Source organism: Canis lupus, chromosome 7 (genome assembly GCF_048164855.1).
Source record: "Canis lupus baileyi chromosome 7, mCanLup2.hap1, whole genome shotgun sequence".
NCBI classification, from domain to species: domain Eukaryota; kingdom Metazoa; phylum Chordata; class Mammalia; order Carnivora; family Canidae; genus Canis; species Canis lupus.
In genome coordinates this window covers 65,825,810-65,839,682 of record NC_132844.1, presented here as the reverse complement: position 1 = coordinate 65,839,682, position 13,873 = coordinate 65,825,810, and the positions used below count along the sequence as shown (strand labels likewise).

Sequence of the window (13,873 nt, the reverse complement as noted above, 5' to 3'; positions counted from 1 at the left end):
TTCCCAGAGGACCTCCAGTGCCTGCGTCCTGTAGGTCAGGGCAGGGATCATGACCTTGCAGTAACTACAGCACAGAGAGGGGAAACCATTATCCCAAGAGCTCAAACTACTCTTAGGCAGTAAGTTCTCATTTCCTTGTGTAACAAAAGCAAACTATCATGTGATAATTAAAATGTCTAGCCCGTTAAGGGTAAGGAAAAAGAGCAGGAGTGCCGATGAAACCAGACTGGCTGAGTGCTGCTAATACCAAAACTGAGCAAGGATGCATGGCAGCCTGTTAGAGTATTCTCTTTACCTGGAGATGTATTCGAAATTTTCCACGATAAAGCTTGTGTGTTTTTTTAAGTGCAGTCCACATCTTGACAGAGAGGAACTTTATTACAATTTTTAAAAGATTTTATTTATTTATCTGTGAGAGACACACACAGAGAGAGGCAGAGACACAGGCAGAGGGAGAAGCAGGCTCCCTACAGGGAGCCTGATGTGGGACTCGATCCCAGGACCCTGGGATCGCGACCTGAGCCAAAGGCAGACGCTGAACCACTGAGCCACCCAGGCGCCCCACCTTCTTACAAATTTGAAGCATCTTGCTGGCTGCCTGTCCCAGGTGGGGTCCAACTCTGCTGTGAAAAGAGGAGGGACAAGTTTCATTTATTTCTCTTCTGTTCCCCCAGGAGACCCCCCCGCCTTTACCTTCACTAATCTTCATCCACTTCTGTCCCTCTGGGTTTCAGGGTGGGGAGGTTTGGGACAGGAAAGATATTCCTTGCCTGGTTCAGTGGAGTATTCTAGTGGAAGTTTCCTGGGGCTCAGCATGTGTACAAAGCTGCCTGTCCTCTAGTGGGAACCCGTTGCTGGGCTTTCTCATCCATCATTGTTCCCTGATGTGGGGGTGGCACTCTACAGCTGTCATTTCATCTGCCCTCCATCTCAGGGCATCTGTTGGCCCACCCCTTTGAAAAGAATGTAAATCAATCCCAGTTGGCCCCCCGGATGCTCCATGGGAAGTCCTCAGCATCTTTGGCTCTAACAAACACTGACTCATCATCAAAACAGGTAGCTAGGAGCAGCCCCTGATCCTTTAGATTTTCCAGGCACAATTCCTAAACCCAGTCACTGTATCCTACACTCCACATATGGGAGATGAGGCTCAGTTCACTCCCTCAGCCTCCCCACCTCTCTGATGGCCTAGAGGTGAACAGTCAGCAGTGAGGGCCAGCTCTTGGCCACCTCCTTCGTAGGTTCTGCTGGGGTAGTCTTGCATCCCAATTTGGATTGGGGGCTAGTTGGCACCCTGTAACGTGGGGCCTCAACTGAGACAGAAAGAGTGCCACTAAGTTGGCATTATCCTATGATTACTGAGCAGGAAGTGATTCACGTCATTGGAGAGAGACAGGAAGTGCTCTAAGAGATCAAAGGAAGGAGATGGGTCTTCTGTACTTCCCCACTAGAAGTGTAGGTAGTGTTCTGATGTGTCCGGATAAGAGAGGCAGAGAAGGGAGGCCCACCAGGAAGAAGAGCATAGAAAAGGCTCGGAGGTGGGAAATAGAGGAACATATGCCTGACACAGTAAGCAGTTCAATGATCTGCTATGCTTAGCACGCTGCTGCTATGCTGCACAGAACAAGGGAAGGAGGATGAGGAGAGTCAAGGTGGGAACATGAGTGCTCTGGGTCTAATCACGGACAGCCTTGAATGCCAAGTGAAGGAGTGTGGATTTTACTAAGGAATGCCGTTGCTCTACCAAGGATCATCTTAGGTGGGCTCCCTGAAAGCAGAGACCAGGATAGGTAACTCAGTGATGTGATTACTCAGGGAAAACTCTCAGGAGAAAGCGAGGAGCAGCGGTTACAGTAGGGGAAGGGGCTAAGCAGGAATGTGGTCTCCGCCCAATGTCTGACTTTAGCCTGATCCCCCCAGAAGCTCTGGAGGATGAATTATACCACAGACTTAACCATGCTTTGAGGCAAGGGGGTTGGCCTTTTGTACACTGAATCAGTCAGTCTTTGGCTGTGGGCTGTCCTTGGTACTAAGGACATAACCTCCTAGAAAAGATGGCTCCCATTGGCCCAGAGCAATTCTCCAAAGAAGGAACAGTTGTGAGTTATCAGTCAATGCTCACAGCAGCTGGAGGATGAGCACATCTGCCAAATAAAGGGGATTTGCTGGGCCATCAGCAGGGTTCCCTACAAAGGAGGTTTGTTTAGGTTGTTAGCTAGGGAGCAGTGGGATATCACATGATAGCTGTGCAATGGAATTAATATCCTGTGTAAGATGGATTGGAGGCATGGGGTCATGAGATCCAGAATGAGGGTCTAAACCAAGAAGGTGAGGAGGAGTGCCTGGGTGGCTCAGTTGGTTGATCATCCTACTCTTGATTTCGGCTCAGGTCATGATCTCAGGGTCATGGGATCAAGCCCTGTGTTGGGCTCTGTGCTTAGCGTGGAGTCTGCTTGTCCCTCTCCCTCTGCTCTTCCTCCACCCCTTTCTGTTTCTCTCTATATATCTCTCCCCCTCTAATAAACAAAATATTAAAAAAAACAACAACAACAACTAAGAAGGTAGGGGGCAGAGGGAAGAGAGGGACAAGTGAGTGAGACTAAAGAATAGAAGTTGGCACTGATTTGCCACAGAGTGGATGAGGATGAAGCTCCGACTTCAAGTCTGGGTGAAGGGCACCTGCCAGAAGCATAGGCGTGAGAAGGAAGGTGATCATCTCTGTTTGGAACGTGTTGAGTTTGAGGTGCCAGTAGATCGCTGTATTGGTTTCCTAGGGCCGCTGTAACAAATTAACACAAACTTGGATAACCTAGAACAACAGAAATGTATTCTCTCACAGTTCTGGAGGCTAGAAGTTCAAAATTTAGGTGTAGCAGGGCCATATTCCCTCCATATGCTCTAAGAAAGAGAAGAGATCCCCCTTGCCTCTTCCTAGATTCTGAGGTTTACCAGCAATCCTTGGTGTTCCTTGGCTTGGAGACATATCACTCCAACCTCTGTCTCTTTTGACACATGGTGTTCTCCCTGCATCTGTGTCCACATTTCTCTCTTCTTAGGACACATCTGTCATTGGATTTAGGGCTTATATTTTTTAAAATATGATTTTATTTATTTATTTATTCATGAGAGACACAGAGAGAGAGGCAGAGACCTAGGCAGAGGGAGAAGCAGGCTCTCTGGGGGGAGAGCCTGATGCGGGACTCCATCCCAGGACCCCAGGATCATGACTTAAGCTGAAGGCAGACACTCAACCACTGAGCCATCCGGGCACCCCTTAGGGTGCTCTGAGCTCTCTTAGGGCCTATCTTAATCTAGTAATGATTACATCTGCCAAACATACAATTTCCAAATAAGAACATATTCAACAGACAAAGGGAAATAGCGGTTTCCAGCTCTCACAGATCTCCGAGTCACCTCACCACGCCTTGTCTACTCTCTCGGTGCCTCCACCACTTGCATAACCAATGCCCTGTGTTAAGTTCCTCCTGTCTGAAACATCTGGAGTGGCTTCTGTTTTCCTGTTTGGACTCTCAGGGCCAGTCCTCTAGAGCCACCATGCTAGGGAAGGGCAAAGGAGCCTTTTCACTCCAAAGCTCTATTTCTCTTCGGGCTCCCCTCCCATCACAGTTCATCCATCAGGCAGTCACTTCTCAGTTAGTGACTATTTGTTGAGTCCCTTCTATGTACAGGTTTATGATTCGTATGAGTCATGGTGCCCTGAGGCATCTCAGTGATCTCAGAGAGGCACAGTGGGACATTTTAAATATTTTAAATTTTCTTTCTTTCTTTTTTTTTTTTTAAAGATTTTATTTATTTATTCACAGAGACACACAGAGAGAGGCAGAGACACAGACAGAGGGAGAAGCAGGCTCCATGCAGGGAGCCCGACGCGGACTTGATCCCTGGTCTCCAGGATCATACCCCGGGCTGCAGGCGGCACTAAACCGCTGCACCACCGGGGCTGCCCACATTTTAAATTTTCGAAGATAACACAGCAACATCCGTTGTACACCATGTAGGCCTCTAGCTTGAGGTGGTTCACATTCACACCAAGTATTAGTTTGTGTTGCATTCCTTTTGGTGATGTTGCAGAGATAGATTTTCACCCACGTAAAAATCAACATAGAATGGGAAATCAGGATGAAGGTGTTGGCATCTGCTCTGATTCCAAGGTTTGAGAAGTTGTGCAGTGTCCAACAGCTGCACACTTCTTACAAGTAAATAAGTGCAGTTAAGAATAAAATAAACTAGGCAGCCCGGGTAGCTCAATGGTTTAGCACTGCCTTCAGCCCAGAGCCTGATCCTGGAGACCCAGAGTCAAGTCCACATCGGGCTCCCTGCATGGAGCCTGCTTCTCCCTCTGCCTGTGTCTCTGCCCCTCTCTCTCTGTGGGTCTCTCATGAATAAATAAATAAAATTCTTAAAAAAAAGAATAAAATAAGCTATTTTTTCTTTTAATCTATGTGTATCATTTTTTGCAAATGGTTACTATGTTGTTAGAACACAAATATTTAAGTTGTTTGGATATAACTACTGAATAAATGGAAGCATTAGTATTTCTTTCAATCGAGGGACATCATGAGAAAAAATGAAGACACTAAGGATACTGTGAACCAAGAAAATTCAATAATCTCAAGAACAAGGATAGCCACAATAGACAGACGACAAGGTCCCTGCCCCCAAGGATCTCACAGTTTAGAGGTGAAGGCAGATATATTAGTGAAGGCAGTCATCTTTTGCTGCGTAACAAATTACCACAAACTTAGAAGCTTAAAACAATACACATTCCTTACTTCACAGTTTCTGTGGACCCAGAGTCCAGCATGGCTTCTCTGTGTCCTCTACTCATAGTCCCATTAGGCTACATCGGGGCATCACCTGGGCTGCATTCTCAGCAGAGGTTTGACTGGAGAAAGATCTACTTTCAAGTTCAAACCATAATAATATCCACGTAGAGGTGGAACTCCAGGTGACTTGCTTCTTTGAGTCCAACAGAAGTCCCTGACTTTAAGGAGGTCCCCCAGTCCCTTTTTAAGAAGATTGAACCGGATTAAGTAAGGCCAACCTAGAATAATCTCCTTTTTTATTAACCACAAATCAATGGATTTGGGACTGTGAAACCCTGTTGCCCTTGACATAGTCTATTGATTAGAAACAAATCACAGGTCCCACCTACACTCAAGAGGTGTGACTCAGGGAGAAGTCATCCTGGGGTGTGTCTGTCACAGCAGGAATTAAAGAGTTACAAAGGTGATGGTTGTTACAAAAGGAAAGGCGCCAGGTGCTATGAGATATAGAACCCAGTCTGAATGAGATAGGGATAGTCTCATGAGGCAGTGATGCTTGTGCTGAAACCTGAAGGTCAAACAGGAATTATATAGGCCATAATAATTGGAGGCAGAATGCTCCAGGAAGATAAAATGGCATGTGCAAAGGTCCTGGGGGCAGAGAAAGCTGGATGAGTTAAAATAATAAAGACTAGTATGACTCGGGCAGCCTCGGTGGCCCAGTGGTTTAGCGCCACTTTCAGCCCAGGGCCTGATCCTGGGGACCCAGGATCAAGTCCCGCGTCAGGTTCCCTGCATGGAGCTTGCTTCTCCCTCTGCCTGTGTCTCTGCCTCTCTCTCTCTCTCTCTCTCTCTCTCTCTCTGAGTCTCTCATGAATAAATAAATAAAATCTTAAAAAAAAAAAGACTAGTATGATTGGCACACAGAGAGATGGGAGAAGATTTGGAGTGGACATAAATGCTTCCCAACCCCAGCTCCTACTTTCTTCACAGCCACCAAGCAGCCAGTTGTTGCTGAAGTTAATACAAGCACCAATAAACCACAGCCACCCAAAAAACCTGAACAGCAGTTACCTCTGCAAGGGCTCTTACTAGGGAGGAGCACAAGGGTGCCTTTAGAGGTGCCAGGAATGTTATAGCTCTTGCTCTGAGTGATGGTTGCATGAGTGTGTACATTTGTCAAAGGTCATTGACTTAGATTTAAGATTAGGGCACTTGAAGGTATATAAATTATACCTCAGTAAAGTGCCATTATGTAAAAGCAAACAAACTACAGCCACAAGGTTGGTCCACCAACGCACCAGCTCCAGGAGGCTACAATCCTAACAACAGCCAAGCACTTCCAAAACCATGCCGTCGGTCCCCAGGGGGGAAGGACCCAAGATGCTCAAGGGCTCAGTCTGGTCAACACGCACTCAAGTACCTGGTCTGCCACACCTGTGACTGGCCAGGGGGAGGCGCAGGGTTGTAGAAGACACTTCCCCTGCCTCCAGGGACTCACAGTCTAGGAGGGAAGATCAACTCCAGAACTGACTGCAATAGACAGCAGAGAGAATTTCTAGTAACTGCTATAGGCAAGGGCCCAGAAAGAAGTGGTTAATTCCATTTGGGGCTCTTAGAAGCACTTGAAGGGAGAGGCATTTAAATGGGTCTCTGTCTGGGGCATCTGGGTGACTCAGTTGGTTAAGTGGTTGACTCTTGATTTCAGCTCAGGTCATGATCTCAGGGTTCTGAGATCGAGCCCCATGTCAGGCTCTGCACTGGGTGTGAAGTCTGATTAATATTCTCTCTCTCTCTCTCTCCCCTTGCCCCTCCCCCCACCAGCTCTCTCTGTCTAAAAATAAATAAATAAATGGGTCTCTGTCAGGTGGTATCAGAGATTTCTAATTGTTTCCCGGTATCCTCTTTTCTTTTCTTCCATAGTATATTGTAAGACCTTAGGTCAGATTTTTAGGTACACAATTCAAAATAGACAAATTTTCCCACCCTCCCTTGCGGCTTGCTAATAGGATATAAGTGGAAAAACACTGTGGTACCTCTGGTAGCCTTCTTTTATTTTTATTTTTTTTATTTTAAGATTTTATTTATTTATTCATGATAGACATAGAGGGAGAAAGAGGCAGAGACACAGGCAGAGGGAGAAGCAGGCTCCATGCACCGGGAGCCCGACGTGGGATTCGATCCCGGGTCTCCAGGATCGTGACCTGGGCCAAAGGCAGGCGCCAAACCGCTGCGCCACCCAGGGATCCCCCCCTAGCCTTCTTTTAAAGCAGTTACATGTGCCCTTTGTAGAGGCTGCTTTTAGGTGACAGGTTTGAGCAATGGAATGCTAATTAAGCCAGAAGGGCCCACAGTGACCACTGACCACCAAGCTGAATGCAAACAGCCTCATGAAGTGACCCACCTTGAAAGCTATAGGCCCTAACTAACCAGTGGGCTACTCACAAAAAAGGGGAAACTCCATATGTCCCCACACTGTCACTCTACCCTGTAACTGTGGCCCCACCACCACCACCACCACCACCTCAGAGCAGGCAGTCTCACCTCTGCCATCCTGCGCACTGCTCCCTTACAAAATATTCAACAAATTTCTATTTTGTTCTGTGTTGGGTGATTTCTTTTACCACCTGTACTGCTGACCCCCACCCGATCAGATTCCTTTTTTTTTTTTTAATTTTTATTTATTTATGATAGTCACAGAGAGAGAGAGGCAGAGACACAGGCAGAGGGAGAAGCAGGCTCCACGCACCGGGAGCCCGATGTGGGATTCGATCCCGGGTCTCCAGGATCACGCCCTGGGCCAAAGGCAGGCGCCAAACCACTGCGCCACCCAGGAATCCCCCGATCAGATTCCTATGCAACTTTTGCCCAATTTGCTACATAGAACACAGAGGTGATGGCTGGAGTTCTGGCTGTTGCCTTGGATCATGAGAATGGGAACCACACGCAAGGGATGACAAACCAGTAACTAGAATGAGTCTAGATCCCTGAGGACTTCATGAAGCAAAGCTCCATCTGCATTTCTACATAAAAGAGAAATAACATCTATCTTTAGTCACTATCATGGAGTCTATTATTTGCAGCTGTACTTGATGCTCACTAATAAAATGAGTAGGAATGGGATAGGTAGAAATCAAGGATGGGGCAAGGAAGAGTGAGGGACAAATGTATGAAAGTGCTTAGTGTATTCTTGAAAGTTGCCACACCCAGGGCGATGCTTAGGCAGAGGGTTCATGGTGAGGGAAGTGAACACAGGGAGACTCAGTGGAAGGAGTTGGTTGGGACCAATTCCAGTGAGTTCACAGGTGCCTTCCCGAGTAGTCTGGACTTTTTATTCGGGTTAGGGTTTGAAGGGTGGATGGGAGACAGAACACGATGAAAGGCAAAGAGTCCTTGTGAGAGGGCCAGGGGGCTGGCTGGTGGGGATAGAGAGGAGGAGGGAGAAAGAAGAGAGAATCAGGATAGAAGCCCCTGGACCCACATGATTATAGTGGGAGCTGGATGTGACTCCTAAGTTTCTGGATAAAGGGACTGAAAGGGCCAGTTGAGGGTTTATGGATTGCAGAAGGATAATCTAATTTGCAGAAGAATATTATGACAAATTGATAAAGACAAATTGAATTTGAGGTTCCGGCAGGAGAGCCTAGTGGAAGTGTCCAGTACACACAAGGGGAACTGCTGGCTGGTGTCCTTGGAGAAAGATCGGGACAAGGAATAGGGATTTATGTGGGACGCTTGCTTGGTGGCAACACAGAAGTTGAAGACAAGAGAATCAAAGAGATCACACAAGGGAGGCAGGTGGTACCAAAATTAAATTCTGCTGGGGATGGAGTCCCAGGCGGGCTGCCTGTATTTAATGGGAGGGGGGGATAGAGGGAGGAGTGAGCAAAGGAGAAGGGGAAAGAGGGGCCGTCAAAGAAGTAGGAGAAGTGAATGAATTCAGTGTCAGCAAAATGGAAGGAGTGAGAGGTTCAAGAAGGAAGTAGATGGAGACACCTGGGTGGCTCAGCGGTTGATCGTCTGCCTCCGGCTCAGAACATGATCTTGGAGTTTCGAGATCAAGTCCCACATCGGGCTTCCTGCATGGAGCCTGCTTCGCCCTCTGCCTGTGTCTCTGCCTTTCTCTGTGTCTCTCATGAATAAATAAATAAAACCTTGAAAAAAAAAAAAAAAGGAAGGAGATGGATACAAAATGTCAATGTCATGCAAAGGGAGGAGCTCACAGGTAGGGCTGGGGAGAGGGCCACAGCCTCCTCTCCAGAAATAGACACCCCATCCCATACTTGATCCCTGAAGCTTATTTACCTTCACTCTTGTCCAACCTCTGCCATTGGCAGCCGTCCAAGCATGGAAAACACCTTGATTCTTTCAACACAAAGTTCATTTTAAAAAACTTTTGTGGAGTTTTTTGTTTTGTTTTGTTTTGGTTTTTAATGCAGCCAGTCATACAGTCTTACCTATTTGACAGAGTAACATTTCTGTATCCACTTACTATTTCTCACCTGACAAAAGCTTCTCAGGGACAGGTGTTCCTTGACAATGTGCACGCAGAACGGTGCATTTGCAAGTCAGGAGTGTGCAACCGAGAGTGTGCACGCGCACGTGCATGTGCACACACGTGGACTTCCACACGCTCAGTGTCAGGGCCCCATCTCAGGCCAGGCCTGAGATCTGATTGGGGTGGCAACACGTCGCCATGTGACAGCTGTGTGTCTTGTAGATTATTGCTTAGCGCAGTGTGTTCCAACCAGGTCGTGGGCTCCTAATGGACAGGAATAGTGACTTCCACCTCCTCTTTCCCGTATCCCTCACTCTCCAGTGGTGCACTGGGCACAAACACAGCGGTACACTACCCCCAGCCCCCCTGCACAGAGAGTACTCAAGCGACTGCCCAGACTTCTCCTGACTGGATGCCATGAACCCCTCTTCTGTGAGAATTTGAACTAGTCCCCCAGCGCCCCTGACTCTTCAGGCTGCTAAGAGGAGACCTGGAGAGAGGCATGTACTTGATGCGCCAAAGGGAACACCCAGAGGCCATAGCTCAGCCGTAAGGCCACAGCGTCCCTTGCGATCACTAACTCAATTGCCATTTGCAGCGCCTCAGGTGACTCACGTGCGCAGGAAGTGTGGACGACAATCACGCCAGCCTCTCCTGCCCCGAACCCCAAGAGCTGTCTGAGCAACCCCTGCACAGCCCCTGGAGACTCTCACACCCCTGGCCCTGTCCGTTGCGTCTCCTCTAAACCTTACAGATTTAGATAAGATTTTAACACTCCCTGGCTTCTACATAGTAATAACCAATATCTATGGAGCGCATATGTGTCCTAAGACCTGCACATGCACAATCTCATTAAATCCTTCAACAACCCTGTGAGGACCATGCTCTTCCTACCTGCATCTCATTTTCCGGGTGACGTGATATGTCTGGCACTGGTTTGAAAATACTCAAACAAGCGCAAGAATGGAGGCTGGGAGAGATGAAACAAGATTAGAAAAACATTAATAAATTGTAGAAACTGGGTGGTGAGTACATAGGAGCTCATTATGACAATTCTGTGTATGCTTGAAATTTTCCGTAATAAAAAGTAAAATTATATATATATATATATATATAATAAAAGTAAAATTATAAAATAAACTTATAAAATTATAAAAATAAAGAAACAGGACTGGCACATAGTATGTGCTCATTAAGTGTTTATTGTCATCTCATAAGGATGAAATAAGATCACGTATGTGAAGCTACTATAATTCCTGTACTCCAGGGTCGGGTGGTTGCCTTTTACTGCTGCTGCTGTTACTACCACTACTACTACCACTGCCACCACTGAGGGCGGGCCCCTCCTTCTGCCCTATTGCCCTGCCCTTTGCCAACAGCCTCCTCCTCCTGGACCAGCCTCCCGTCCTAGTCTCCACCCGCTAGCTCCCTTCCGGGATGCGCCCCAGTACCCTGCCACCTGCCCTTGAAATGACCACGTGGCTGGATGGTGTGAGTGAGGACGTGTTCCCCATCTCCCCGTGTGTCCGGGAGCTCCGGACAGCAGGTGCAATGGGGGCCCTCAGAGCATCTCTCCCCCATCCCGCAAGCATCTTTGCAGCCAGACGCTGTGGGAACCATGGCCCTCACCACCTCTGCCCGCCACCCACCCTGGGGCCTGGGGTGCTGCTGAGCCGTGGTGCTAACGGGAGACAGTGAGCCTGGGAAGCAGCCAGCGCGGCCTCGACCACTCAGGGCCCCGGGAGGCGGGGGAGGCCCGGAGGCAGAGAGACTGGGGGCAGGACCACACGGCCAGGACTGTGCCTGCCCCAGAGATTAGGCCGGGGCCACATGGCACGGGCTGGGGGCTCCCCTGGGGGCCCCTCCCAACATCCCAGACGCCCACAGCAGAGGGCGGCCTCCGCAGGCTCTAATTTTAACCCCACGGAAGGTGCCAATCGTTCATTTTCAAAGCTGTTTCAAAGTGACTCTGATAAGCAAATTGCTGGCAGCCCTGGCGGGTGATTATTCCTGCATTAATCAGGAGGAAATTATGCCAGTTACTGATTAACTAATTATAGCAATCAGATCGGCTGGGAGAACAGGGCAGGAGGGGGAGGCCAAGGTAAACACAACCTGTGAAAGGTGAAGGAGGCAATTTGGGGAGGGGGCAGAGGGCACAGACAGGAGGTCTTCCTCCTGTCTCTCCTGGCCCAAACCACCCACCCCAGCTGGGTGCCCCTGGGGCCAGAGCTGGGTGCCCCAGCTGATGGTGGGAGGCAAGGTCCAGGCTCTGGGATTACTGCCTACTGGGGCAAGAGGAATCATTCCCTACTGCGGGAGGAACCAGGTCCCCGACCCTTTAGGAGACCCCTTTCTGGGAAAGGAGGCTGAGATTCCTACACCTAGCCCACCCCCACCTGGCCAGGGTGAGTCAGGACCTGGCCATTAAGACATCAGCTGAGGGGATCCCTGGGTGGCGCAGCGGTTTGGCGCCTGCCTTTGGCCCAGGGCGCGATCCTGGAGACCCGGCATGGAATCCCACGTCAGGCTCCCGGTGCATGGAGCCTGCTTCTCCCTCTGCCTGTGTCTCTGCCTCTCTCTCTCTCACTGTGTGCCTATCATAAATAAATAAAAAAAAATTAAAAAAAATTAAAAAAAAAAAAGACATCGGCTGAGAACAGGGAAACAAGTGACAAAACTGGTGAGCATGGCAGCCAGGGCTTCAGAACACTGACCCCAGAAGTCACCTGGTCAGCCTGGTAAAAGGTCATCTATCTGCCTCTGCCCACTGGCTTGTCTCCCCCAGCCAGAAAGGAGAAAGAACCCTGATCGCCCTCCCAGCCTTCAGCCACACAGCCCACCATCCGCTTGGGAAGGCTTGTGGTAGATCCTTCCAGAATCCTCCGCGCTCATCACCTGACCTCCTGCCTCCCAAATGCTTCTGTTCATGTTTGTGCATGTGGGACACAGTTAGGGCCTGGTTCAGGTTGTCTGACTGCCACTTGGCTCAGTGCAGAAGGTATTACCAAATGAGATGCAGATTATGGACATTAAGAAGCCAGAGGACAAGGAGGGGCAGCCGTTCTTCTCTCCATGGCCTCTAACTGTGGGAAGAGGATAAATGGCTTGTGCTTTCTGACCACACAGGACTTGGGAGGAGCTGTGGGGTCCCCAGGGAGGCCACTGCTAGCCTCTGAGTGTGTGTGTGTCTGTGTGTGTGTGTGTGTGTGTTGGAGTCCAGTGTCCAGTTACGGTCATTTATAAGCTGGATTTATAGGGTTCCCATTATTAGGCTAGAATCTTGCTCCTCTGCATGGGAAGCCTGTCTGTGTTCCCTATGCAGAGTTCAGGATGATTTCTCTTCCTGGGGTGGCAGGACTCAGGGAATGGGTGCCAAAGGATGGGTGGGCGGGAGGATGGCTGCCCAGCCAGAAGCTGTACAGGCAGGCTGCCAAAGCAGGTATTGACTGGCAATGGGGTCATGGGGTAAGGGCCTCTCCCATTATTTGGCACCTGTTCTTTTCAGAATCCTAGAAAACTACATCTGCCCATGTCCCTCTCCAACCCCACAAGGGTGATTCAAGGTCCTGCAGACAGAGAAAGTCCCTTCTGATCAATGAGAATGAGCCAGCAGCAAAGACACTGCCCAGATGGTGAGCTCCTAGAGGAGCCACAGAAGAACATGCTGGGGAAAGGGGATATCGCTTAAGGGACACCAAACTTCTGTCTCCTCCTTCTCCCCTTGTTCCTCCAGCTTCCACATTAGGGCTGGTGAGAGAATGGGCTGGGACTCGCCCGACCTGTCCTGGACCGGGCCACGGGGCTGGACAAAGGATTTTTTTTTTTTAATTTTTTTTTTTAATTTATTTATGATAGTCACAGAGAGAGAGAGAGGCAGAGGAAGAAGCAGGCTCCATGCCGGGAGCCTGACGCGGGACTCGATCCCGGGTCTCCCGGATCGTGCTCTGGGCCAAAGGCAGGCGCCAAACCGCTGCGCCACCCAGGGATCCCCTGGACAAAGGATTTGAGCAGCATTGACTCCACCTGAGTGGAGGAGAGTTAGGATGGAAGAGAAAAAGATCCCAGGCCCAGCCATCTGATAGTCAATAATTACTACCATTTATCGAGTGCCTACTGGGATGTCTGGGTGGCTCAGTGGTTGAGCATCTGCCTTCAGGCAGGTTGTGAACCCGGGGGCCTGGGATGGAGTCCCGCATGGGGCTCCCCCACAGGGAGTTTGCTTCTCCCTCTGCCTATGTTTCTGCCTCTTTCTGTGTCTCTCATGAATAAATAAATAAAATATTTTTTTAAAAAGAGTCCTTATTGAGTACCTACTGTATGCTGACCCGTATCATGAGCTCTGATTTACAGATGGGGAAACACCAGAAAGCTAAGTAATTTACCCAAGTATTATTACTTGAACCCAGGCCTGCCTGGCTCCTTGTGCCACTTCACAATATTGCCACCCACTCTTGTAAAATGGAGAATGATGGTACTGACCTCACAGGTTGATGTGAGCACGAAATGAGATGTTGCTTGCAGGCAGTATCTGGCACATTCACTGAACACCTATAATGAAACAATTACTATCATAAGTGCTGGCGGA

General features: G+C 48.9%; 1 long non-coding RNA gene across 1 annotated transcript in view; it reads right to left on the bottom strand.

Moving 5' to 3' along the window:
* Nucleotides 1-2,605: 2,605 nt before the first annotated feature.
* The window catches only part of LOC140636349 (uncharacterized), a 42,495-nt gene continuing 31,227 nt past the window's right edge, over nt 2,606-13,873 (bottom strand). The window contains exons 2-3 of the long non-coding RNA XR_012033618.1: nt 13,768-13,836; nt 2,606-2,779 (exon numbers count right to left, since the gene is read on the bottom strand). This is a non-coding gene — a long non-coding RNA (uncharacterized lncRNA). The remainder of the gene's footprint in view (nt 2,780-13,767; nt 13,837-13,873) is intronic.